We start from the raw sequence: 26,842 nt of genomic DNA, 5'->3' as shown, positions 1-26,842 counted from the left end.
CACAATATGCTAATTTTTTTAGAAGGACCTGTATGCGCGATTGTACCGGCGTTTTCAATCGCGCATACAGAGACAAGCGAACGCCCATTGTCGCGCGTTCCTGAAAGTCTATGTACGGGAACGCGCGACAAGACGCCCCAAAGAAGCTCAAGAACTTTTTTGAGCGTAGGGCGTTTTTCAGCGCGTTCAAACGCGCTGTAAAACGCTCAAGTGTGAACCAGGGCCCTAGGGAAGCATTGGTTTTCATGTGTTGAGCGTTTTACAGCGCGTTTGAACGTGCTGTAAAACGCTCAGGTGTGAATCCAGCGTTAAAGGCATTCTGTTTGCTTTCCGTCCTAATAGAAGTCTATGGGAAAGTATAACGGATCCGTCTGGGTCCCGTTATGCAAGATGGAAAACAAAGCCCTGTCGACAGGACTTGTTTTTCTGTCTTGAATAATGGAAACCAGATTGATCCGTTTTGATTCCCAAAGACTTCTATTAGGATGGAAAGCAAACGGAATGCCTTTTTAAAGGCTTCCGTTTTGCATACTGGCATAATATAAGTCTATGGGCAGAAGAACAAATCCGTCTTTCCGTCTTATGGATTACGTTATTTTCCGTTATAACCATGTTATAACGGAAAGCCATAACGGAATCCCTAACGCTAGTGTGATCCCACCCTAAATAGTATGCGCATGAAAATGTGGTGCAAGTGAGCTGAATTTTGGAACACATCTTCATGAAAGTAGGAAAACTGTGGCGCAACTCACCACTCAAAACAAAGACAGAAAAGTATGCCAGCCCTGGGGTGGTGTAGAAATTAGACTGTTTTTATGACAAAATCTGGCACAAAGTAAGGCCCAACTATATAAATAGGATGGAAATTAGGCACAAAATTTAGAAAACTTCTGAATTTGTCTTAAAACTCAAAATAGGCACAATAGGCACAAAAACAGTTGGTAAATGAGACTTAAAAAAATAACACAGGCTTTTTACTCATGAAAATAGGCAGCGACACTTTAGTAAATGTGCCCCTTTATTCTCAGGAACCCTGCATTCGGGTTTCACAAGACAGGTATAATTTTAATTGGCAGGATCAACCCTACCAGGCATTATGCTCAGTTTAAGGCCTCATGCACACGACCGTTGTGTGTTTTGCGGACCACGAAACACGGGTGGTGTCCATGTGCGTTCCACAATTTGCAGAACGGCACGGACAGCTTTTAATTTAATTGCCTATTCTTGTACTCAAAGCGCAGACAAAAATAGGACAGGTTATATTTTTTTTTTGCGGACCACGGAACGGAGAAACGGATGCGGACAGCACACGGAGTGCTGTCCGCATCTTTTGCAGCCCCATTAAAGTGAATGGGCCCGCATCCGAGCAGCCCAAACTGCGGCTCGGATGCGGACCAAAACAACGGTCGTGTGCATGAGGCCTAATAGGGTTGATCCTGCTGAAATGTGCTCATTATTATATACAAGTTGGAAAGGGGTCTGCTGGGGTGAGATGTACAAATCAAAGTGTAGGAGAATTTAAAGGAAAACTCCACTTTTGAGCAAATATTTATAAAATGGTCAGAATAAGTGGAGTAGCCACATAAATACCTATGCTTTATGCACAACCTATATTTCAAATCAGTTCCATTCACTGGAATGTGGCAGCAAGCAAATGGTTTTCTACAACCCCCGTTCAGGTAAATGGAGGTGTTTTTCAGTCACGGAAAGTTCTGCAATGAAATCTGCAGCATGTGAAGGCCCCCTTTCTGCTAGGAATGTGCAGCAAAAAACCTGCACAAATGGCGCATTTTTGTAGCGTATCTCGTTGCAGGAATGCTCATGATTTGATGTAGATTTCACTATTTACATTGCAAAGGATGAAATCCACAATGATCGTCTGCAGCAAAAGTTGACATCAGCACCACAGGTCAATTTCCTCTGCGGATTTTTTTCAGCAGCGGGTGAATGAGAATAGCTATAAACTCATTGGGGGTCATTTACTATCAGCACTTCACCTAATGGGGGGCAGACTCAGCGTTCCACTCCACTGCAAGTTAGTTAGTAGTAGTCCGGCTGGCCTACTTACCAATGCTAGGTTCACCTTAGCAGTTAGACACGGTATCAAAACCGTGACCGTTCCTACCGCAGTGTTTACTATTAATATGATAGATGCAAATTAGATAGCACATGGGATGTTTAATGTGCTGCGTTCACAGTGGGCTGACGGCTCTCCGCTCCCACAACTCAGTCTAGTTGATAGTGGCACTGCAAGCGGCATGATGGCAGCACATAGCCTGTAAAGTGACAGGGGTGAGAGATAGTGCACTTTGATACAACAGTGGAGTGGTGACTGCATTTTTAACTTTTTCCGTTTTTGGTTCATTAAAGGGCTTCTGTCACCCCACTAAACCTGCGATTTATGGCTACATGATCAAATTAATCATTTTGGTCCTGTAGATTTAGTTTAAAACAAGCTTTTAAAATATGCTAATTACCTTGCTACCAGCAAGTAGGGCGGTTACTTGCTGGTAGCAGCCGCATCCTCCGATCGTAAAGACGCCCCCTCCACATTGTGATTGACAGGGCCAGGGAACGGAATCGTTCTCTGCTGGCCCTGCCTGTTTGCATTTAAAATCTTGCGCCTGCGCCGCGGCCGTACCTGTCTTCAATTGGCGCAGGCGCACTGAGAGGCGGCCGTTTGCTCGGCCGCTCTAACTTCAATGCGCCTGCGCCGATGACGTCACATCTACACCCGGCGCAGGCGCATTGAGGATGGAGCGGCCGCCTCTCAGTGCGCCTGCGCCAATTGAAGACAGGTATGGCCGCGGCGCAGGCGCAAGATTTTAAATGCAAACAGGCAGGGCCAGCAGAGAACGATTCCGTTCCCTGGCCCTGTCAATCACAATGCGGAGGGGGTGTCTTTACGATCGGAGGATGCGGCTGCTACCAGCAAGTAACCGCCCTACTTGCTGGTAGCAAGGTAATTAGCATATTTTAAAAGCTTGTTTTAAACTAAATCTACAGGACCAAAATGATTAATTTGATCATGTAGCCATAAATCGCAGTCTAGGGATTATAAGTAAGCAAAAAAAAAAAGGTTTAGTGGGGTGACAGTAAGTAAAATTAAAATAAAGGTATCAAGTACACGTTTAGCTTTTTAATTAAAATAATAATAAAAGTGAAGTATTCATTTTCACCTGGGGCAAGATAGGTTCAACGCCTGTATAGGCATTTGTAAATAAACTATGCTTGCAACTTGGGAGTGGCAGGGGCCCAGGACATCGGGCCCAACACGTTTTATATCTTTTACACCTGAAAAGAAAAACAGCGGTGGTGTGCATGAGGCCTCAGTGTGCAGATTGGACCCAGTTCTCACTGGATCCCTGATAAGCCATAGTGTGTTTTTTTGAGGAAAAATAAATATAAGACTGTCTTATTTTCGGGGAAACACGGTATATAGAATGCTCCCTCCTATAGTTCCATTATATAATGCTCTTTCACCTTAATGCCCATATATATATATATATATATATATATATATATGCAGTATATGTATATATATAATGCTCCCTCCTGTAGTGCCAATATATAAATCTTTCTCCAGGAGTGCCATAATTATTATGCCCCCCTTTGTAGTGACATGTATATAATGCCCCCCTCTTTAGTGAGTGACATGTATATAATACCCCCCTCTGTAGTGACATGTATATAATGCCCCTCTCTGTAGTGACATGTATATAATGCCCCCCTCTTTAGTGAGTGACATGTATATAATGCCCCCCTCTGTAGTGACATGTATATAATGCCCCCCTCTGTAGTGACATGTATATAATGCCCCCCTCTTTAGTGAGTGACGTATATAATTCCCCCCTCTGTAGTGCCAGGTATATAATTCCCCCTCTGTAGTGCCAGGTATATAATTCCCCCTCTGTAGTGCCAGGTATATAATTCCCCCTCTGTAGTGCCATGTATATAATGCCCCCCTCTTTAGTGAGTGACATGTATATAATGCCCCCTCCAGGGGCGGGCTGGGATGGGGTGCAGGGAGGCATTTCCCCCCCAGGCCACCCTAAAAAAATGGCCGCTGGCCCTCTTTAACAAATAATTTTTTATTTATTTTTTATTCCTCAGGGCCGCACCGCCGATCACCACTCTGCAGCGCGGCCCTGGATGTAATTGTGGTGGCGGTGGTGGCAGCGGGCAGTATGAGATGAGCACTTTCATTGTGGAAGCACTCATCTCCATATTCATCTGTATCGCCGTCCTCGGGACAGCGATACAGATGCCTGTGCTGCGGCAGGGGAGGGAGAGGCGTCTCCCTTCCCTGTTCTTCTGATAGGCCGCAGGCACTAATGCCTGCGGCCTATCAGAGGCCGGCTCAGGCGGCACGATGACGTCATTATCATCCCGCCCCCTGAGCCGGGCAGCATACAGCGGGGGACACAGGCTGTTTTTTCTTTGCAGGGGGAACTGGCATTTCTTACAGCCCCATATTTTTGGAGGTGGCATTCTGGGGGCATTTCTTGCCCATTTTGGGGGGGCACTATGGGGCCATTTCTTACTGGCACATTATTGGGGGGGGGCACCATGGGGGAGAGGAGCATTATGGGGGCTCTAAAGGGGCTTTTTTTTATTGGCACATTATGGGGACACTATAGGGGAGAGCGGCACTATGGGCCATCTGTTGGCACTATAGGGGCATTATTTGGGGGCACTATGGGGAAGTGGGGGCTCTAATGGGGCCTTTTTTATTGGCACATAATGGGGGCACTATGGCATCTGGTGGCACTAAAGGGGCATTTTTTACTGGCACATTATGGGAGGCATTATAGGGGAGAGAGGCACTATGGGGCATTATTTGGGGGCACTATGGGGGAGTGGAGCACTATTGGGGCATCTGGTGGCACTAAGAAGGGGCATTTTTTTACTGGCACATTATGGGGGAGAGGAGCACTATAGGAGCATCTGCTGGGGGGCACTAAGAATGGGCATTTTTTTACTGGCATATTATGGGGAACACTATGGGGAAGGGGGAGAGGAGCACTATGAGAGCATTTACTGGGGCACTATATAGGGGTATTTTATACTGGCATACATTATGGGGACATTAGCTCAACTGTGGGCACTAAGCGGGGGTATTTCATGTACTGTCATATTATAGGGAGAATTATTACTACTAGGGGGTATTATGGGGAGCTTTACTACTACTGGGGGGCTATGAGGAACATGATTACTAGTATGGGCACTATAGGAGCATTATTACTACTATGTGTGCTCTGGCAGAGAATTATTTCTATTAGTGGGATTTTGGGGAGTACTGTTACTTTGGGGGGGCACCCTGGCATAGTATCAGCTTAGCACAAATTTTTTTGGGGGACATTATCTTTATACTATTAGAGTCTGGGTGCAGTTATTTTTTTAGAGCACTGTGTGCCAATAATTGTTGAAGGGGGCACTATCTGTGTGGTAGTAGTATTTCCAGGGGGACTGTTTCTGCAGTATAGTATTGGGGGCACAGCGGGCACAGTATTGGGGGCACATCTGTGTGGTAGTAGTATTTCCAGGGGGGCTGTTTCTGCAGTATAGTATTGGGGGTGGCAGGAAAGAGTGTTCAGAAGATGTGAAGATGATAGAAATGTGGGAAACTAATGTCTGTTTGTCAATCTCTGCAGAGACGGGAAATGGCTGAAAAATCATCATGGCGGTCTGGTCTGAATGGAGAAGACGCGGAAACAGAACGTCTACAACAAAGGTGACATCACTGGATGTAAGAGCTATGTGGTGCTATGTAGGAGAATAGATGCTGCGGCTTCTCCTCCTGCCATTTGCAGAAGGAGGATTCAGAGCTGGGTGAGGACGGCCAAGGGGGGCAGCAGGCCATGGGCGGGTGGCAGATGGTGGGGGGAACCCAAGGCCTTGAGCAGGATATGGGGAGGGAGGAGAGCGGAGGAGCTTCCTGGCTGTAGCTTGTTGTATAAGCAGGCAGTGCAGCCAGGACAGGTCCTCCCCTCTCCGTATGATGTGTAGAGACAGGCCTTAACTATAGAATTTCAGCTGTACAGTGTTTGTTGGGAGTGGCCTATTATATGTAGGAGGGGCTTTTAATAATGGGCGGGGCTAAAAAATGGGCCACTTGACTGGATTTGCCCCCCAGGACTAAGGCTGCCAGCCCTCCCCTTGCCCCCTCTGTAGTGCCAGGTATATAATTCCCCCTCTGTAGTGCCAGGTATATAATTCCCCCCTCTGTAGTGCCATGTATATAATGCCTCTCTCTGTAGTGAGTGCCATGTATATAATGCCCCCCTCTGTAGTGACATGTAAATAATGCCCCCCTCCGTAGTACCAGGCATATAATTCCCCCTTTGTAGTGTCAGGTATATAGTGCTCCCCTCCCCCTTCCATGGTGTCCCCAGTAGTTGCGATGTTTAGTAATAAAAAAACCAAAACACTTCACTTCGGTTCCCAGCCACCATCTGCAATGCAGGCCACAGACCTCTTCCGATCCGTGACCTGAGTTTCTGTGTCTCTGTGCAGGTGGTCCCAATGATATCACATGAGGTCACGGTGATGTCTTTGCAACCTCTAGTGTCATTCTCAAAAGCCGCAGATGCAGCTTTGATTGTGCCCCCCTCCTTATGGGTAGCTAGGTGGCGCCCTAGGCGGGTGCCTACCTGTCGTCCCGGCCCTAAACACTACAATAAATGCAAGTAAATAATAAAGACAGCTGAAAAAAACTCCCCACACCAGACAAAAAAAGCCACAAACAATGATGATAAATGACCCTGTCTGTTCTTTCTCATCTCTGAGCTACTTTCCTGATACACCCCCACACGTAATCTCCGATCCTCACAAGACCTCCTTCTCTCTTCTCCTCTTATCGCCTCTTCCCACAATCGCCTCCAAGATTTCTCCCGTGCATCCCCTACACTCTGGAACTCGCTACCCCAACACATCAGACTCTCACCGACAGTGGAATCCTTCAAAAGACACCTAAAAACTCACCTCTTCAGACAAGCCTACAACCCTGTGACCCTGCTGCTACTATACCGCCACGACCAACTTCACCCGCACCTACTGTGTCCTTCTCCCATACCATGTAGATTGTAAGCCCTCACGGGCAGGGCCCTCTCTCCTTCTGTACCAGTTTGTAACTCGTCTTGTTTATGCCTAGTGCAATAGTCTGTATTTTTTATGTATACTCCTTATCATATTGTACAGCACCATGGAATGAAAGGTGCTTTAATAATAAACAATAATAATAATAAAAATAGAGGGAGTCTCAAGTGGTGGAATCCCTCTATGAAGTCCATGTGGATAGGAGTTGTCTTCATAAAAGTAAGGTGGGTGCAAGAGATTTGACAACTATATCGTTTTCAAAAATAATAATATTAGCAGGCTATCAGTGACTATTGTATTTATTCATTTTTTTAAATCTTTTTTACGTTGTCCCTGTATCATTCTTAAACAAGGCACCGTGTTCTGCACTCAGTGCTCGGTCCCCCCCAGCAAACAATCAGTCTCCTAGCAACCGAGCGCACAGACCAATCCTTGCTTCACCCTGACATTCCTGAATGAGAGAATGGAACAAGTTGTATTGTGGAGGTGACAAGGCAGCAGCACGTGGTCACTACTCTGCACGCACCAGATCTGCCCAGGCTGCCGGCTCTGTCACTGTGTCCACTAGGCCAGTCCTCACCAGCTATAGATGCCTTCTGTCTCCAGGATGAGGTGAGACTTAAAGGGGTTGAAAAATGTCCTTATTATGGAATTCTGAGTTAATAAAATCAAGGTTCCCCCATTCAAGACCCTCATCTATTTGGAAGCAGCTACAAAGAGTGTCTTTTTCTCTGGAGGACCTGCCATGTCCACGCATTACATGGACAGCCCTGTTGATCTTAATGGGAATTGTGTAATGCCTCAATTCTCCTGTGGTGGCACTGTAGGGAGTTTGAACACTTGCTGCTTGACACTCCCATTGATTACCGCTGATCGTGGGGGATCCCAGCTTTTGTTGGTGGACCCTTCTAGGCAAAAGAAAACATCCAAAGCAGAGAACCCTCTTTAAAGTACCCCTGGACATCAGATTAGTCTGTTGTACTGGACAGCTTTAGAGTAGTAGTACTTTTCAGTTCAAACCTTTATTATGGGGATGACAGCTGGTAGAACTGGATCAGCTATACATTATGATGCCAGGTACGCTGTGTTTTGAGCTTTCTACACAAGTGTGGCTGCTAGTTAGTTGCATGGAGACCTGTAATGTTACAAACAAGAAGTGAGAACCAGGAACCAGGAAAAATCACTTGGGGCTCTCGAGTTCATATGTTGTCCACCACGGTGAGTTCTTAAAGGGGGTTTTCATCCTGAGATAATTAGGGCATATCCTGTGTATATTACACATAGGGTCTGAGGTGGGAATACTGCCTTCAAACAATGACTTGCTGTGCTTGCAATGCTGGGTTGTACTTGAGTTATTATCTAGTCACAGCATAAGAGCTCATGCACATGAACGTATTTTTTTTCCGCGTCCGTTCCGCGGACAGTATGTGGAACCATTCATTTCAATGGGACCGCCAAAAAAACACAGAAGTTACTCCGTGTGCATTCCGTTTCCATATGTTCGTTCTGCAAAAAAATAGAACATGTCCTATTATTGTCCGCATCACGGACAAGGATAGGACTGTTCTATTAGGGACCAGCTGTTCCGTTTCGCGGAATGCACATGGATGTCATCCGTATTTTTTGCAGATCTGTTTTTTGCGGACCGTAAAATACAAACAGTCATGTGCATGAGCCCTTATATATATATATATATATTATGATATTAATATACCGGTAGTCAGGTTCACTGAAGTTCTATGTAAATCCACAGATAACTCGGGTCATTTACAAAGACAGACGTTTTACGCCTGTCTTTTATTCCCCCCTGCGCTGCCAGGGGATGTGCTTGATTTATGACGAGGTGCACACCGCATCATTAATTACGCTCATCCTCCGGCAGTCCATGCGCCTGCAGTGAAAAACGTCTCCATTCCCTGAGTGGAGTAATTTTTTGCCAAGTTTTATACCTGTTTCCAGGTGTAAATGTTAGTAAGTTTGCCGCAGCCAATGTTCTGGTCCCCGTCACACCCTGTAGCACGGGCATTTAACAAGTCGCAAAAAAAAGATCTTACGACTTTTTTTTAAACCAAAAACTGGCGTAGGGATATTAGTTAATGACCCAACAATGTAGAGAATTAAATGACAAACCCACCTTTTGTAACTTCTGTACTTCTGTTTTTTGCAACATGAGTTATATTTTGTCATGTCACCATTTAATGTACTGTATAAAATATTGGAAAACTAAAAAAAAAATTTGTGGTGCTGAAATAGAAAAGAAAACACAAAGTTCACTCTATGGTGAAAAAAAATCTTAACTTTCTTCTTCAGGTCAGTGTGATGACGGCACTACCGAATATGTATAGTCTGTTATGTTTTACTAATTAAAAAAACTTAAAAAATTGCTTTGTATCGCTGTATTCTGACAAACCATAACTTTTTCCATTTTTCTACCAATGAGATGCTTAGAAAAAAAAATTGTGAGGTGACCAAGAAAAACTGAATTTCTGGCATTGTGTATTTTTTTTAGGTGTCCCCCATGTGGATAGTAACATGATATTGTAATATGTCAGACATATAGGCAATTTATCAGTCATGTATTTTTCATTATTTATATTTTTTATATGACAAATAGGAACATTTAAAAAAAAGGGATGTTCCAGGTTGTTACAAGTGATGGCCTATGCTCAGGCTAAGGGTCCATTCACACATCCGCGTGTGTTTTGCGGATCCACGGATCCGCAAAACACGGACAGCAGCAATGTGCGTTCCGCATTTTGCAGACCGCACATTTCTGGCACTAAGAGAATATGCCTATTGCGGACAAGAATAGGACATGTTCTATTTTTTTCAGGATCGGAATTGCGGACCCGAACCTAGCTTCATGTCCCAGTTTGCAGGGCAGCGCAGGGCACCACTCTCGAAGTCACACCAGTGCGACCAGGTGGTCGGTTGTATTGCAGCAGATAATGCTACCAGTCTGTTAATCACAACCCTGTCTTCCACAAAGTCCAGTCTCAGTAGCCAAGAGTCTGGTCAACACAATCCTCACCATGATCCTTCTTCTTCCCACCATGGAATGTCTTGGCAAACAAGTGATCCCACACTCTGATATTCCGAGGAGCTCTTTTCATCGCCATTCCTTGATTTGGGCCTTTTGCCAAGCCCGCTTGAAGAGGGACATGAGGAGATTGTGTGCACTGATGCCCAAACTCTTGACCATCCACAGTCACAAGAAGATGGCAGTGGGGAACGGCAATTAGTGTTTCATGAGGAGGATGATTATGATGATGAGACACAGTTGCCAATAAGTAAACGGGTAAACGGCAATTAGTGTCTCAAGAGGTTGATGATGAGGATAAGACACAGTTGTCAATAACTGAGGTTGTTGTTAGGTCAACAAGTCAGGAGGATGACCAGAGTGAGGAAGTGGAAGAGGAGGTGGTGGACGATCAAGTCCATGACCCAACCTGGGAAGGTGGCAAGCCGAACGCAGTACAGAGGGGGAGGGATCCGCAGCACCGCAACAGGCAGGAAGAGGCAGTGGGGTGGCAAAAGGGAGAAGGTGGGCCATACCAAACAGGCCCGCAACTGTTCCGCGCAGCACCCCCTTGCGACAATCTCCCTTGCCAAGGGCTAGGTTTTCCGCAGTCTGGCGCTTTTTTTAGGAAAGTGCGGACGATAAAAGAATTGTCATTTGCAACCTGTGCTGTACCAAAATGAGCAGGGGCGTGAACACTAGCAACCTCACCACCACCAGAATGATCTGCCACATGGCATCAAAGCACCCTGATAGGTGGGCCGAATGCCTGGGTCCACAATCAGTGTCTGCGGGTCACACCACTGCCTCCTCTTCCCCTGTGTTACCTGCTGGCCAATGCCCTGTCCAAGACGCATGCCCGGATGCCTCCCACCCTGCACCTGGACCTTCGCAAGCACCATCAGCTAGCACATCCACTTCTGTGTCCCAGCGCAGCGTACAGATGTCCATACCCGAGGCCTTTGAACGAAAGCGCAAATACCCAGCCACCCACCCACAGGCCATAGCACTAAATGCGCACCTTTCCAAATTGCTGGCCCTGGAAATGTTGCCATTTAGGCTTGTGGACACTGATGCCCCTGATGAAGCATTTAGAGCCAAACCCGGGTCGGGCATGAACATTTGGCTGGTTTTACATGATTTATATGCTTTTATACATCTATGCTTGTGAGTATAATAAATATTTATACGTTAGAATTGCCTACAGAACTTCACTATTGGAGCGCACTTCCTTTGCAGCAGTGACTAGGGTGCAAACTACAAGAGGAATAGAAAAAACTAACACTCTGATTGATGTGCCTGAGTTTTCTTCTACGCTTGTGAGTACAACCTGTGCAAGCGTGTGTGAATAGTGACCACAATACTTCACTATTAGTGCGGTTTTTGGCATTCCACAGGGCTCTTAGTGGTGATAAGACGTCTGTGGGAATCAATGTTTTACCTGTGTGTATAAAGTTGGATGACTCTGGGAGGAAGTGGTTACTGGTAGAGACTGCGCGGTCAACTGAAATATATTGTGGACACTGAGACTTTCCGCAGCCTGATGGTGGCGGCGGTTCCTCGTTACTCAGTCCCCAGCCGCCACTATTTTTCCCGGTGTTTCTCTACTACACCAGAGGAAAGCGGCTGAACATAAAGGAACTTTAAATGTGGCTTATGTGGTGTATTGAATACACTGTATTCCCATGCACCCCTTCCACCACAAAAAAGGGTATATGGTTCAATTTTCCTTTTCTCGTCCTCCTCCTCCTCCTCATCCATCATATCAACATGCTTATTAGGCTGCCCTTGCTTCTAATGTTTTAGAGGGTCAGCTCAGCAGCAGGTGCTCAACCATAAATTTTTTGATGGTCAGCTCAGCAGCAGGCCCTCGCCCCTAATGTTTTAGAGGGTGAGCTTAGCAGCAGACCCTCACCCCTAATGTTTTAGAGGGTCACCAGCAGGCCCTCGTCCATAATGTTTTAGATGGTCAGCTCAGCAGCAGACCCTCGCCTCTAATGTTTTAGATGGTCAGCTCAGCAGCAGACCCTCACACCTAATATTTTAGATGGTCAGCTCGGCAGCAGACCCTCGCCCCTAATGTTTGAGATGGTCAGGGTGTGTTCGATGCCCTCCTTTATGTGTAACAAAGGGTGTATTGGAGTGACGGTTCCTTGTAATTTTTGGCAGCCCTTTCACTTAGTGCATAGGCTGTATGAGTGTAGGAGTCCCACTACCTGAACAATTGTACCACAATGTGAATGAGGCCCTCCTTTATGTGATATAGAGGTTGTATCGGAGTGCCTCTTCCTTGTAATTTTTGGCAGCACTTGCACTTTATATACAAGTAAATATACATGAAAGAATGTTTCCTAACAATTTTTCCTCTAAAATCGATTTTATCTTCGGTTTTGTGCGTATTAGTGTCAGTCTGTAAAAGTGGCGCACTACTCGGACAACATCGTTCCCAGCAGCGACCTGGGAGTCCAAGATGCATCCAGACATCCTCCCCATGCTGTTCCCGAACCATTTCAGTGGTGTTTCCATCAATTTCTGACCTTTTCATGTGAGCCAGACACCCTCCCCTCTTCAGAGCAGGGGGTGCCAGGTTTAATGCTTCTCCCATTGACTTCCATTGTGCTCGGTACAGCACCCGAGCATCCCGAGGTGTTCTACTCGAGCACCCAAGCAAAGACGGGTGCCAGGAAGGAGGAATGTTTGTTCCAGAAAGAGATGGAAAAAGAAGGAAGAGCAAAAAGGGCAACCGGGAAAGCAGCACAAGTGGTCAAAGTATAGTGATGTACCTATACGTCAGTGAATTAGGAGAAATATGGCCTGTAATGGAGGGTCTAGAGCTCTAGAAGATATATAGAGCTTGTGTACTCTCCAATTTGCCGTAATTGTGACGCACAGGTAGGCGCTACTCCCTATAATAGAGAGAATTAATAGCGTGGTATCAATAGTGGTGCATCTCGAATGGATACCAATGTGATATTTAGGAAATATTAATGGTGGCAGTAGCAGGACATCAAGAATCAGGACCAGTGGTATGGCCCAATAGAGAAAATAGAAACTGTACTTAGCTCATGTTAGGAAGTGAGTAAAGTAATAAAAATGAATTGATCAAATGTATAACCAATCATATTAAAACCAAAATAAATAAATAGATAGTACTCACTTTTTTTGCGGAGAATGTCTGTAGGATAAAACTCAAAACACCTTCAGACAGAGCCCCCCCCCCCCCCCCCCCAGCTCCCCGGCCAGGTTCGCTTCTAGAACGGTAGAAATGATGGCAGCAAGAAATCCAGCTTCTGATTAGTATTCCATCCATATTTGCCAGGTTACAAACAGATCTCAGCCAGTCACAGGCTGAACTGGATGGACAGATTTCTGGTAGCACGCAGTATTCATGGATCTGGCAGGCTGTTCCTAGCTGGAACAGTCTACCGGATCTGATTAACTAAGTAGCAGGACATGTAGGGCATACATTGGGGATGTCCCTGCACATGAGAAGGTGATTATTTTTTTTTCCCTGGCTGTGAAGTTCTGCGCTGTGATTGGACAGCGCTACAACTACAGGGAGAAGGAACACCCACAGAGAAAAGCTGATGTCTCCTCCCTGGTGTTCCGATGCTGTTACTTAGCATACAGCGCGGGAGAATGTAACGGGGGCCACAGCGGCGCAACGGAGCGGCGCCCAGAAATAGTAAGTGCAGGGACTTCCCCCATGTATGCCCTACATGTCCTGCTACTTAGTTAATGGACCCATGAATGCGGCAGCGGCACTTGTGTTCTCTCTCTTGCCTAGGGTCCAATCAATATTAAAGACGGCCATACAGTATATCAGGATCATATTTTTCCCTAGAAGTAATGTTTTTAGGAAATAATACTTGTGTAATACAGCATATGTTGGAACATTTATTAAATTAATTTATGCCGAATCCAAGAGGAAGAAACCCCATAAGCTTCCATATAAAAGTAGAGTCACACGGGGGTACAATATTGGCTATGTGTGCTGTATTACGTATGGACCAATATACGATGGATCTATAATACAAACCGGATTCCAAAAAAGTTGGGACACTATACAAATCGTGAATAAATACTGAATGCAATGATGTGGAGGTGCCAACTTCTAATATTTTATTCAGAATAGAACATGAATCACGGAACAAAAGTTTGAACTGAGAAAATGTACCATTTTAAGGGAAAAATATGTTGAATCAGAATTTCATGGTGTCAACAAATCTCCAAAAAGTTGGGACAAGGCCATTTTCACCACTGTGTGGCATCTCCCCTTCTTCTTACAACACTCAACAGACGTCTGGAGACCGAGGAGACCAGTTTCTCAAGTTTAGAAATAGGAATGCTCTCCCATTGTTGTCTAATACAGGCCTCTAACTGTTCAATCGTCTTGGACCTTCTTTGTTGCACCTTCCTCTTTATGATGCGCCAAATGTTCTCTATAGGTGAAAGACCTGGACTGCAGACTGGCCATTTCAGTACCCGGATCCTTCTCCTACGCAGCCATGATGTTGTGATTGATGCAGAATGTGGTCTGGCATTATCTTGTTGAAAAATGCAGGATCTTCCCTGAAAGAGATGACGTCTGGATGGGAGCATATGTTGTTCTAGAACCTGAATATATTTTTCTGCATTGATGGTGCCTTTCCAGACATGCAAGCTGCCCATGCCACACGCACTCATGCAACCCCATACCATCAGAGATGCAGGCTTCTGAACTGAGCGTTGATAACAACTTGGGTTGTCCTTGTCCTCTTTGGTCCGGATGACATGGCGACCCAGATTTCCAAAAAGAGCTTCGAATCGTGACTCGTCTGACCACAGAACAGTCTTCCATTTTGCCACACTCCATTTTAAATGATCCCTGGCCCAGTGAAAACGCCTGAGCTTGTGGATCTCGCTTAGAAATGGCTTCTTCTTTGCACTGTAGAGTTTCAGCTGGCAACGGCGGATGGCACGGTGGATTGTGTTCACTGACAATGGTTTCTGGAAGTATTCCTGAGCCCATTCTGTGATTTCCTTTACAGTAGCATTCCTGTTTGTGGTGCAGTGTCGTTTAAGGGCCCGGAGATCACGGGCATCCAGTATGGTTTTACGGCCTTGACCCTTATGCACAGAGATTGTTCCAGATTCTCTGAATCTTCAGATGATGTTATGCACAGTTGATGATGATAGATGCAAAGTCTTTGCAATTTTTCGCTGGGTAACACCTTTCTGATATTGCTCCACCATCTTTCTGCGCAACATTGTGGGAATTGGTGATCCTCTACCCATCTTGGCTTCTGAGAGACACTGCCACTCTGAGAAGCTCTTTTTATACCCAATCATGTTGCCAATTGACCTAATTAGTGTTAATTGGTCTTCCAGCTCTTCGTTATGCTCAAATTTACTTTTTCCAGCCTCTTATTGCTACTTGTCCCAACTTTTTTGGGATTTGTTGACACCGTGAAAACTTTTATTAACGTATTTTTCCTTTAAAATGATACATTTACTCGGATTAAACGTTTGATCTGTCATCTACGTTCTATTACAAATAAAATATTGACATTTGCCATCTCCACATCATTGCATTCAGTTTTTATTCACAATTTGTTTAGTGTCCCAACTTTTTTGGAATCCGGTTTGTATGTGTGTACAGTATGGGCCCTAAGGGAGGCTGAGCACAGTACACATTTATGTGCAGAAAATCTGCATGATAACCGCACATAAATCTGCACTATTTATCACGTTTTTTGTGTGGCTTTTGGTGAGATTTGATGCAGATTTTCCACAGATCTCACTAGGGATGAGAGAATCGACTTCAGATGAAGCATCCGAAGTCGACTCGCATCCTGCTCCGTACAATATTAGAACAAAGTTTTATGCAAATCAACTTCGGATGTTTCATCTGAAGTCGATTCGCTCATCCCTAGATCTCACCCTTACATAGAAGAGGGTAAAATCCGCAGAAGAAAAATGGAACAACAATTGATGTGCTGCAGATTCAAAATTAGCACATCAGGTCAATGTATTCACCTAAGAAAAAATGCTAAGTGTATTTGAGATTTAAAATACACGTACCAAATGTAGGGAGCTCACCAAAATAGTGCTCGGCCTGCTATAACCACCTAGCTGTAATTATAAAATATTCAAACCAATGGCCGGCTCTCAAGTAATCCATATAGAATTTAATAACACATTAAAAACAATTCATATTATCTAAAAATGCTTGAAATCACAAACATGATTCAATTAATAATCTCAAACTTTTCACGGTCACAGTCCCTCTTATATTTCCAATTGTGGAGCTCTCACAAATTGGGATTGAATCCAATTCATAAAGTGCAATAGGTGTAGTTCATTCCTCTTATGTAAGTAATGCCACTCCAACTTAATATTTCGTGCTTAATCTCATAGAGTTGCTGTAATATAGTTGGTTGTAATGGTGGGAGAAAGGCTTTTTATTTAGCTGCATAGAATGTATTGAGTTTTCACGCTGCGTACCAATACCCCGTTCTATCGTGTGGGCACTACTGGGTAGGTGGATGCATGTCTAGGTTGCTTTGTGTTTCCTCCTGCTCCGCTCCCCTCTGTCTCCTGCAGATCGCTGGGGCTTGCAGTCCGTGCTTGTACTCTCTGCTCGCGTTGTCCCAGCACGTTTGTTAGCGCATGCGTGGTGAAAATCCCAGGGCGCCAATCTCCACTACTTCATTACTTCACGGAATAGGCATTAAAAAATAAAAGAGGTATGTTTACAATACCGCAAAGAAAAAAATGTGGGGGGTTCAGTCAGCACAACCCTGTATGCAGGTGCACATTGCTATGGCAAAATACACATACAAACGCAAAAACACAAAATGCAATCGCACTCTGCAACCAGCACTCTGCCCTGCCTCTATGCTGGATGTTGAATGAGGCATTGGTGTACATTTTGGCCAAAGCGTAATAAGCCACTCACCACGTCAAGGTCGCCTCTATGAGTGGTCCCTAACACTAGTTCCTACCTGTTATGGGCCATGACAGCCACACAAAGTCCAGGGAGCGCAGGTACAGCATGCACGCCAAGCACACTCTGCTTTTAACCCCGTCCGGTGCCATTACAGCTTTCATCGGATCCAGGGATGCAAGTACCAACATGCATGCTGAGCCCACTATATACTTCTCCTGGAGCCAAATGGCTACTGGTAGGTGCTATAAAAGCAGACTCAGTTTTATACTGACTTTAAAACCATGTTTACAATACCGCAATTTACTTCTTGTATACCAGATGCATTTCGGAACTATAATGGTTCCTTCCTCAGTGATAAGAGTAATATAAAATGAGGGACATATTGTTCATATATAGCGCCAACGTAACAACAATAACTTGGACCGGACTGTGAGTTTTCTCTTTCTTTCTATACACACATTGCAATATTATTCCTTTCCACCTTTCTTAATTATATATTCGAATACTCGCCGCCCTAACATTCAATATAACACAGCACTCAAATACTGCACAAACAACAAAAAATAGCACCAATAATCAAGTAATGCAAAAATAGAAATAAAGAAAAAAGTAACAAAGAGAAAATAAACAATAAACAGTGAGAAAAAAATAAAAAATAAAGAATAACAGCAGTATATTAAATCTTGGTGTGAGAGGGCCAGTGAGAGGATGCAGGCCATATCGATGCACTGGAGAACAGCCTGGCATCGACATGTCGTGAAACCTACCACTGGTCCGTTTATTACTGGTTCTAAATTGAGTCCCAAAGGTACCAGTGATCCAAACTCAAAAATCATTCTAGATTCACATCTTGACATCTTGGATATCAACTCACCCCCTCTTCAATCCTTCTTCACAGACTGTATTCCCACAAACTTCAAACCTGCTGGATCACTCGCATGGTGTAGCTTGAAGTGATTTGTATGTTTTTCATATTTTTATATGATTGTTTTCAGACATTCTGGCTTTTAATGTCCTTCCCATATGGCCTTTATACTGTTTAGCACATGGGCACTCTAAAATGTATATTACTGCCTCATTATTACAGGATAAAGTTTCCTTAATTTCCCACTCAACTGCATTTACTTTAGATGTTACTCTAGTCGTCTTCCTATCAAACCTTGTTACTCTACAGTTACTGCATGTACCACATCTGTAGAACCCCTTTAACATAGTCCATGGTGCCATTAAGGATATTTCTTTTGTTTTTCTTATAGTTGGAGCTATCTGTAATCCTAGATTTGGGGCTCCTGTATAGACAATGGGTGGTTTTTATGGGAGAGTCATCCCTAGAAGCTAGTGCCAGTATTTATGAATTATAGCTGACATTTTTTTATACTCCACATTGAATGGTAGTACTATTTTAGATGTTTCTTCCATCCTACTTCTCTTTAGTTTTATATTCTGGAAAAAAAGTTTTTCTGTCTAATTTCCTAACTTTTTAGTGAATCATCCAATAAGTCCAATGAATATTGTTTTTCCAAAAATTGGACTTTCATCAATTCTGCTTCAGCTTTAAATTGGTCTTTTCGCGTACAATTAAGCTTGAGACGACGAAACTGACTCAGTGGTACATTCAGCAGCCATCGGGGTAGGTGGCAACTGGTATTTTAAAAAAATATATTTTTAGCCACGGTTTTCTGAAAAGTACTACAAGTAAACATTGACTCCTTAATTTCTATTTTAAGATTCCCAAACTCTACTACTTCTGCATTAATGTTTGGTGTAAATCTGAGATTCAGTTGATTATTATTTAACTCCTCTATATATTCGATTAATTCTTGATGTGACCTATCCGAAACTAGAATGATGTTGTCAATATAACGTTGCCACTTGCCAGAGCAACAGACCCGACCCCAGCTTTGGTATTACCGAATCCTGCTCCCATAAATAAATTGGCATAGTTGGGGCGAACCTGGTGCCCATGTCGGTACCTGTTATTTGTAAATAAAACTTTAAATATAAATAATTATGAGATAACACATACTTGATGCTGTCCAGTATAACTTGTAATTGTTCTAGCTGTAGGTCTTATTATTCTAGATAATGCTTGTATACCTTGTTCATGATTAATACATGTATACAGTGAGCTTACATCCAAAGTTGCCATGATCCAACCAGTTTGATAGAATAGATTCTTAAAAAGCTATACTACCATTGTGATATCTTTTAGATACGATGGAATATCTCTTACATAAGATTGTAGGAGGTGATCTACGCACTGTTCACCTTGCTGGTACTGTAATACGCTGTGGTTTGTCTGCATGAAAATCCATGTGGAACAACCACAGGTAATCTGCATTATGTGCATGCCTCCTAATGGTGCCTGCAGATGGTGCAAATTTGGGTGCAGAAAATCTGCAAGAAAACTGCACCAAAAAACCCCCACACTTAAGGCTACTTTCACACTTGCGCTTGATCGGATCCGTTCTGAACGGATCCGATCACATTAATGCAGACGGAGGCTCCGTTCAGTACGGATCCGTCTGCATTAATAACTTTAAAAAAATTCGCAAGTGCGCAAGTAGCCTGCGCGGATCCGTTCAGACTTTCAATGTAAAGTCAATGGGGGACGGATCCGCTTGAAGATTGAGCCATATGGTGACATCTTCAAGCGGATCCGTTCCCATTGACTTACATTGTAAGTCTGAACGGATCCGCACGCCTCCGCACGGCCAGGCGGACACCCGAACGCTGCAAGCAGCGTTCAGCTGTCCGCCTGTCCGTGCGGAGGCGAGCGGAGCGGAGGCTGAACGCCGCCAGACTGATGCAGTCTGAGCGGATCCGCTCCATTCAGACTGCATCAGGGCTGGACGGCTGCGTTCGGGTCCGCTCGTGAGCCCCTTCAAACGGAGCTCACGAGCGGAACGACGAACGCTAGTGTGAAAGTAGCCTAAGTCTGTACTATTAATTCTGGTTATGGTGTGTTATGTGGGGGTTTTATTAGTTTTTTTGCTGCACATTTAATGCAGTTTGAAAAGGGTGAAATATGCACAAAAACACACACACAACAATTGACATGCTGCAGATTCTATAATCTGTACAGCAGGTCAATTTCCGAAAACTGCCTATAACCAGTATTAGAAGCATTGCAGTAATCTTTGTATTTTTGATATTTTTTTAGAAACTTTAATAAATGTTGTTACCTTTTTTGGAATTTCTTACCATTTCTCTTTCTTTTTGAACTATTAGGCAGCCAGTATTTTAGAGTTACAGTTTAGTATACAGTTACAGTGAGTCGTTGTGTTGCAGTAAGCACCCATCATGGACGCCGTCACTGTAGACATTAATCAAGGTTACCTCTCAGCAGTCAGCAATGTTATGAGTTACTGTTTGTTAGCAGGCAGATCCCCATACCACGCGTTGTCTGGCTCTGGTCCATCTCCATCTATATGTTTGTTATTTGCCTCCATGGCAGCTCAATAGCCCTGCCTGAAGAGAGTGTGGCTATAAATGTTGCTTGGTGAGATTTATGACGAGGTGTGGTGCGCCTCATCATAAATGAGACGCATTTTATACTGTACTAAATAAAAGGTTAGTCTATAAAATGCGAATGCTTGGACTAGGAAAAAATGTGTATATGTGGGTAAGTAACTGGCTCGGTGATAGAAAAGTGTTGTTACTAACGGTACACACTCAGATTGGGTCACTGTCACTAGTGGGGTACCTCAGGGGTCAGTATTGGACCCCAGTCTGTTCAATATATTTATTAATGATCTTGTAGAAGGCTTGCACAGTAATAACAGGGAAGATGACAGTATACTTTTACAGATGGATCTGAATAGATTGGAGGCTTGGGCAGAGAAGTGGCAGATAAGGTTTAACACTGACAAATGTAAGGTTATGCACATGGGAAGGAATAATGCAAGTCACCCGTACATACTAAATGGTAAAACACTGGGTAACACTGACATGGAAAAGGACCGAGGAATTTTAGTGGACAGCAAACTAAGCTGTAGAAACCAGTGTCAGACAGTTGCTGCCAAGGCCAATAAGATAATGGGTTGCATCAAAAGGGGCATAGATGCCTGTGATGAGAACATAGTCCTACCACTTTACAAATCACTTGTCAGAACACACATAGAGTACTGTGTACAGATCTGGGCTCCTGTGAACAAGGCAGACATAGCAGAGCTGGAGGGTCCAGAGGAGGGCAACTAAAGTAATAACTGGAATGGGGCAACTACAGGACCCAGATAGATTATCAAAATTAGGGTTATTCAGTTTAGAAAAACGATGACTAATGGGAGATCTAACTATGTATAAATATATCAGGGGTCAGTACAGAGATCTTTCCCATTATCTATTTATCCCCAGGACTGTGACTGTGACGAGGGGACATCCTCTGCGTCTGGAGGAAAGAAGGTTTGTACACAAACATAGAAAGGGATTCTTTACGGTAAGAGCAGTGAGACTATGGAACTCTCTGCCTGAGGAGGTGGTGATGGTGAGTACAATAAAGGAATTCAAGAGGGGCCTGGATGTATTTCTGGAGTGTAATAATATTACAGGCTATAGCTACAAGAGAGGGGTCATTGATCCAGGGAGTTATTCTGATTGCCTGATTGGAGTCAGGAAGGAGTTTTTTTCCCCTAAAGTGAGGAAAATTGGCTTCTACCTCACAGTTTTTTGCCTTCCTCTGGATCAACTTGCAGGATAACAGGCCGAACTGGATGGACAGATTGTCTTTTTTCAGCCTTTTAAACTATGTTACTATGTTATCAAAATCAAATCAGTGACCATGATGGTAGTCTCTTAATAGACAATGCTAATATTACATAGAAATCACAGTCGGCAATACCTAAAACATAACTTTTATAAATAATTTAATAAAAAAAGGCTTCCTTTGGAGCCATAATGTAACCTACAAGTGTAACACCGTCTTACCGAAGAAGGTCTCCGACAAGTAGGGCATCAATGCATAGATATAAGACCAACATTTAAGGGAATTTTGACTCTTGGGAGAAGAGAGGAATGCTATCCCTGAGCTTTCCCTTTTCTTTACCTCAGCCCAGAGATGCATCACTGACATCGCCACATATGGAGTTCCCATAGCCCTTGCTGAGCGGTATTTGTGAGTGTATCTAATTCATCTTGCCTTCTATCATGGCTCTCTGGTTGATTTGTTTAAATACTGCATGACTCGCTTGTAACTGGCAGGTGTGTAGGGAGGGGGGGGTGGTATCTTTCTTCAGCCATATGGCCTATGTACACATCCATCTTTTGTATTAGGCCTGATGTAGGGGGCTATTTGTATTATGGTGTGCATATATGACAAATCTGCTACTATAGCTCGCATTTTGGCTTATTCTGTTAATGGGATCTCCACATCAGTTTATGTTGTTGTGTATCTAATCTACAAACCGGATTCCCAAAAAGTTGGGACACTATACAAATCGTGAATAAATACTGAATGCAATTATGTGGAGGCGCCAACTTCTAATATTTTATTCAGAATAGAACATAAATCACGGAACAAAAGTTTAAACTGAGAAAATGTACCATTTTAAGGGAAAAATATGTTGAATCAGAATTTCATGGTGTCAACAAATCCCCAAAAAGTTGGGACAAGGCCATTTTCACCACTGTGTGGCATCTCCCCTTTTTCTTACAACACTCAACAGACGTCTGGGGACCGAGGAGACCAGTTTCTCAAGTTTAGAAATAGGAATGCTCTTCCATTCTTGTCTAATACAGGCCTCTAACTGTTCAATCGTCTTGGGCCTTCTTTGTTGCACCTTCCTCTTTGTGATGCGCCAAATGTTCTCTATAGGTGAAAGATCTGGACTGCAGACTGGCCATTTCAGTACCCGGATCCTTCTCCTACGCAGCCATGATGTTGTGATTGATGCAGAATGTGGTCTGGCATTATCTTGTTGAAAAATGCAGGGTCTTCCCTGGAAGAGATGACGTCTGGATGGGAGCATATGTTCTTCTAGAACCTGAATATATTTTTCTGCATTGATGGTGCCTTTCCAGACATGCAAGCTGCCCATGCCACACGCACTCATGCAACCCCATACCATCAGAGATGCAGGCTTCTGAACTGAGTGTTGATAACAACTTGGGTTGTCCTTGTCCTCTTTAGTCCAGATGACATGGCGTCCCAGATTTCCAAAAAGAACTTTGAATCGTGACTCGTCTGACCACAGAACAGTCTTCCATTTTGCCACACTCCATTTTAAATGATCCCTGGCCCAGTGAAAACGCCTGAGCTTGTGGATCTTGCTTAGAAATGGCTTCTTCTTTGCACTGTAGAGTTTCAGCTGGCAACGGCGGATGGCACGGTGGATTGTGTTCACTGACAATGGTTTCTGGAAGTATTCCTGAGCCCATTCTGTGATTTCCTTTATAGTAGCATTCCTGTTTGTGGTGCAGTGTCGTTTAAGGGCCCGGAGATCACGGGCATCCAGTATGGTTTTACGGCCTTGACCCTTACGCACAGAGATTGTTCCAGATTCTCTGAATCTTCAGATGATGTTATGCACAGTTGATGATGATAGATGCAAAGTCTTTGCAATTTTTCGCTGGGTAACACCTTTCTGATATTGCTCCACTATCTTTCTGCGCAACATTGTGGGAATTGGTGATCCTCTACCCATCTTGGCTTCTGAGAGACACTGCCACTCTGAGAAGCTCTTTTTATACCCAATCATGTTGCCAATTGACCTAATTAGTGTTAATTGGTCTTCCAGCTCTTCGTTATGCTCAAATTTACTTTTTCCAGCCTCTTATTGCTACTTGTCCCAACTTTTTTGGGATTTGTTGACACCGTGAAATTTTGAATGAACGTATTTTACCTTTAAAATGATAGATTTACTCGGATTAAACGTTTGATCTGTCATCTACGTTCTATTACAAATAAAATATTGACTTTTGCCATCTCCACATCATTGCATTCAGTTTTTATTCACAATTTGTATAGTGTCCCAACTTTTTTGGAATCCGGTTTGTACTTTGTTTGAGTCCCTTGATGAACCTTCTGTATTTTTGAAAGGGAAACGTGTTGGGACTGTTATGTACCTATTCATATTAGGGTGTGTTGTATTAAGGGACCTGAGACTGTTGTGTAACCTATTCATATTAGGGTCTATTAAGGGCACAATAGTATTAGGCACGGGGACAGAGTGCCTCTACCATTAAAGGGAATATGTCACCTGCTTTTACAATTTTAAGTTGTCACCACTGCTATGTTCCCTAAGGTACCTTATTTCCTGCAGTTTTCTTTTTACTTTATTTTGTTTTGTCATTTTGATATAAAAGCGCTTTTTATGATATGCTATTGAGGCCCCAAGGTGCCCAGAGGGGCGTTTTTTTCCTTCTCCGGTGCCCAGTGACGCCCCCCTGCAGTGCCCAAGAACACCTCCTGATCCTCAAATAACCTCCCACAGCCCGGCAAACGGTTCCGCCCCCTCCCCACAACATAGTCTACCTTCTAGCAATGCCCCGTCCTTCTTCCTGTCGGCGGCTAGAAAACTCGCGCAGGCGCAGTACCGCCTGCGGCCTGCGCAGTACCGCCTGCGGCCTGCGCGATCATCAACCTCCTCAGGGCAACAGCGCTCAGGTTACATCACTGGGCTCAGCGCATGCCCAGTAAGACTTTTGAGGCTGTTGCCCTCATGAGCTTGATGATCGTGCAGGCGCAGGCCACAGGCGGTACTGCGCCTGCGCGAGTTTTCTGGCCGCCGACAGGAAGAAGGACGGGGCATTGCTAGAAGGTAGACTATGTTGTGGGGAGGGGGCGGAACCGTTTGCCGGGCTGTGGGAGGTTATTTGAGGATCAGGAGGTGTTCTTGGGCACTGCAGGGGGGCGTCACTGGGCACCGGAGAAGGAAAAAAACGCCCCTCTGGGCACCTTGGGGCCTCATTAGCATATCATAAAAAGCGCTTTTATATCAAAATGACAAAACGAAATAAAGTAAAAAGAAGACTGCAGGAAATAAGGTACTTTAGGGAACATAGCGATGGTGCCAGCTTAAAATTGTAAAAGCAGGTGACAGATTCCCTTTAAGACGCATCTCTGGGCTGAGGTAAAGAAAAGGGAAAGCTCAGGGATAGCATTCTTTTCTTCTCCCAAGAGTCAAAATTCCCTTTAATGTTGGTCCTATATCTATACATTGATGCCATACTTGTAGGAGATCTTCCTAGATCAGACGGTGGTGCACTAAAGGGTGCCTTTTTTTATTGAATTATTTATTAAAAGTTGTTTTAGGTATTGCCGACTATGATTTCTATGTTACTAGGTTACTATCTGTGGCAGTCCTTTCTCCTGGCTGGCGTAGTTTTTCACTAACATTTACACCTGGCATAAATGTTAGTAAATTTGCCAGGGCTGGGGTTCTGGCCCTCGCACAGCTCCCGACATGCTTGTGCCCCACCCTCGTCATGCCCAACTGGCGGACACAGCGTAAAACTTGCCATCCGACTAGACATTGTTGCATGGCTGGTTAAAAAAGGGAACTTACTCTTATTTTATGCCTAAAATAGTCGCAAGTCCCTTAGTAAATGTTCCCCAGTGTTTGGTCAGTGATTTCCATCAGTGATTTTGAGCCAAAAGCAGGTGCGGCTCTAAACACAGAACAGGTGCAGATATTTCCCTTTATACCTTATGTCTGTGTAGGCTCCAAACCTGGTTTTGACTCTCAATCACTGATGGAAATCACTGACTTTATAGTAACAAAGAGCCCTTTTCAATGAATGGGCTCAATGTAAAAGACAAGATGTGAAAACATTGGGCCTTTTTCACATTCAGTTTTCTGTCCACTTCCTCAGAAAGTGAATGTGAGCCTAAAAAAGGTGCAAAGGGGTCATATAATTCCCTCTTCCATTTACTCCAGAGCGGCACTGGGCATGGGAAGGGCGTTATATGAGCTTTATGCTCAGTGGTGGATTGGGAACTTAAAGTGGCCCTGGAAAAAACCTACAAGTGGCCCCATGTTGTAGGCGGGTCCAAATGATAGATGATAGGGCAATACAAGTAGGCAGGGACATAGTGCAGCACAGAATACTGCCCCAGCAGAATCAAATACCACAGTGCAGCACAGAATACTGCCGCCCTCGCCACATTATCCAACTGTATCACCGTCCTGAAGAGTTCAGAAGGCCACCTGTGGCCGTTAAGCATCAGATCATTATGTACCTGGCTTGTGGCCATTAGGAGGGCTTGGGTGGCCGCCTGGGCATCTGCCCACCGGGAAATTTCCCTGTAAGGTCTATGGCCAATCCGGCCCTGTTTATGCTGCATTATAATTGTGTTATTTCACCTTTCCCCATGAACCACGCAAGTACAGCATATCGAAGAGGTGAGATGACGTGGTGACTGATGGGGAGCAAGGACCCCACTACCACAGTCTAGCATATTATATGGTTCTAGCAGGGATTCAGCTTTAGGACCCCGGAACTCAAATCTGTCTTGATGTATGGGAGTGGAGGATGTATCTCTGAAAGCCTAGAGGCAGTGCCTATTCAGGACTTAGCAGTTGGCCAGCAGTCCCTATAAATACTGTAAATAGAGCCATATTGATTGTCGCTCAGTTATTACAGAATCACTTGGAAAGATTTTTGAGTCGCTATCATATCCACAGGTTCCAGTCCAAATTACCATCACATGACCCAAACTCACAGCAGGATTCTGTGATGCTGTTTCTGTACCGGTTGGGTCAGAATTTTCGTTCGTAATACAGATATTGAAATACAGTCACATTACAGTGTCTGAATGAGGCCTAATGACTTCTTGGTATAAGTCTAAAATTCCT

The 26,842-nt window shown here is 44.1% G+C and overlaps 1 protein-coding gene across 1 annotated transcript in view; it reads left to right on the top strand.

Annotated features, from left to right (window-relative positions):
- The first annotated feature begins 7,586 nt into the window (after positions 1–7,586).
- LOC122926251 (coiled-coil domain-containing protein 27-like) overlaps positions 7,587–26,842 on the top strand; it is a 66,902-nt gene continuing 47,646 nt past the window's right edge. The window contains exon 1 of the mRNA XM_044277625.1: positions 7,587–7,710. The gene's annotated coding sequence lies outside the window, so the exon portion shown is untranslated. The remainder of the gene's footprint in view (positions 7,711–26,842) is intronic.

The sequence above is a fragment of the Bufo gargarizans genome, chromosome 2 (genome assembly GCF_014858855.1).
Source record: "Bufo gargarizans isolate SCDJY-AF-19 chromosome 2, ASM1485885v1, whole genome shotgun sequence".
NCBI classification, from domain to species: Eukaryota; Metazoa; Chordata; class Amphibia; order Anura; family Bufonidae; genus Bufo; species Bufo gargarizans.
Note: the sequence above shows the minus strand (reverse complement) of the source record. Positions and strands in the feature narration are given on the sequence as shown.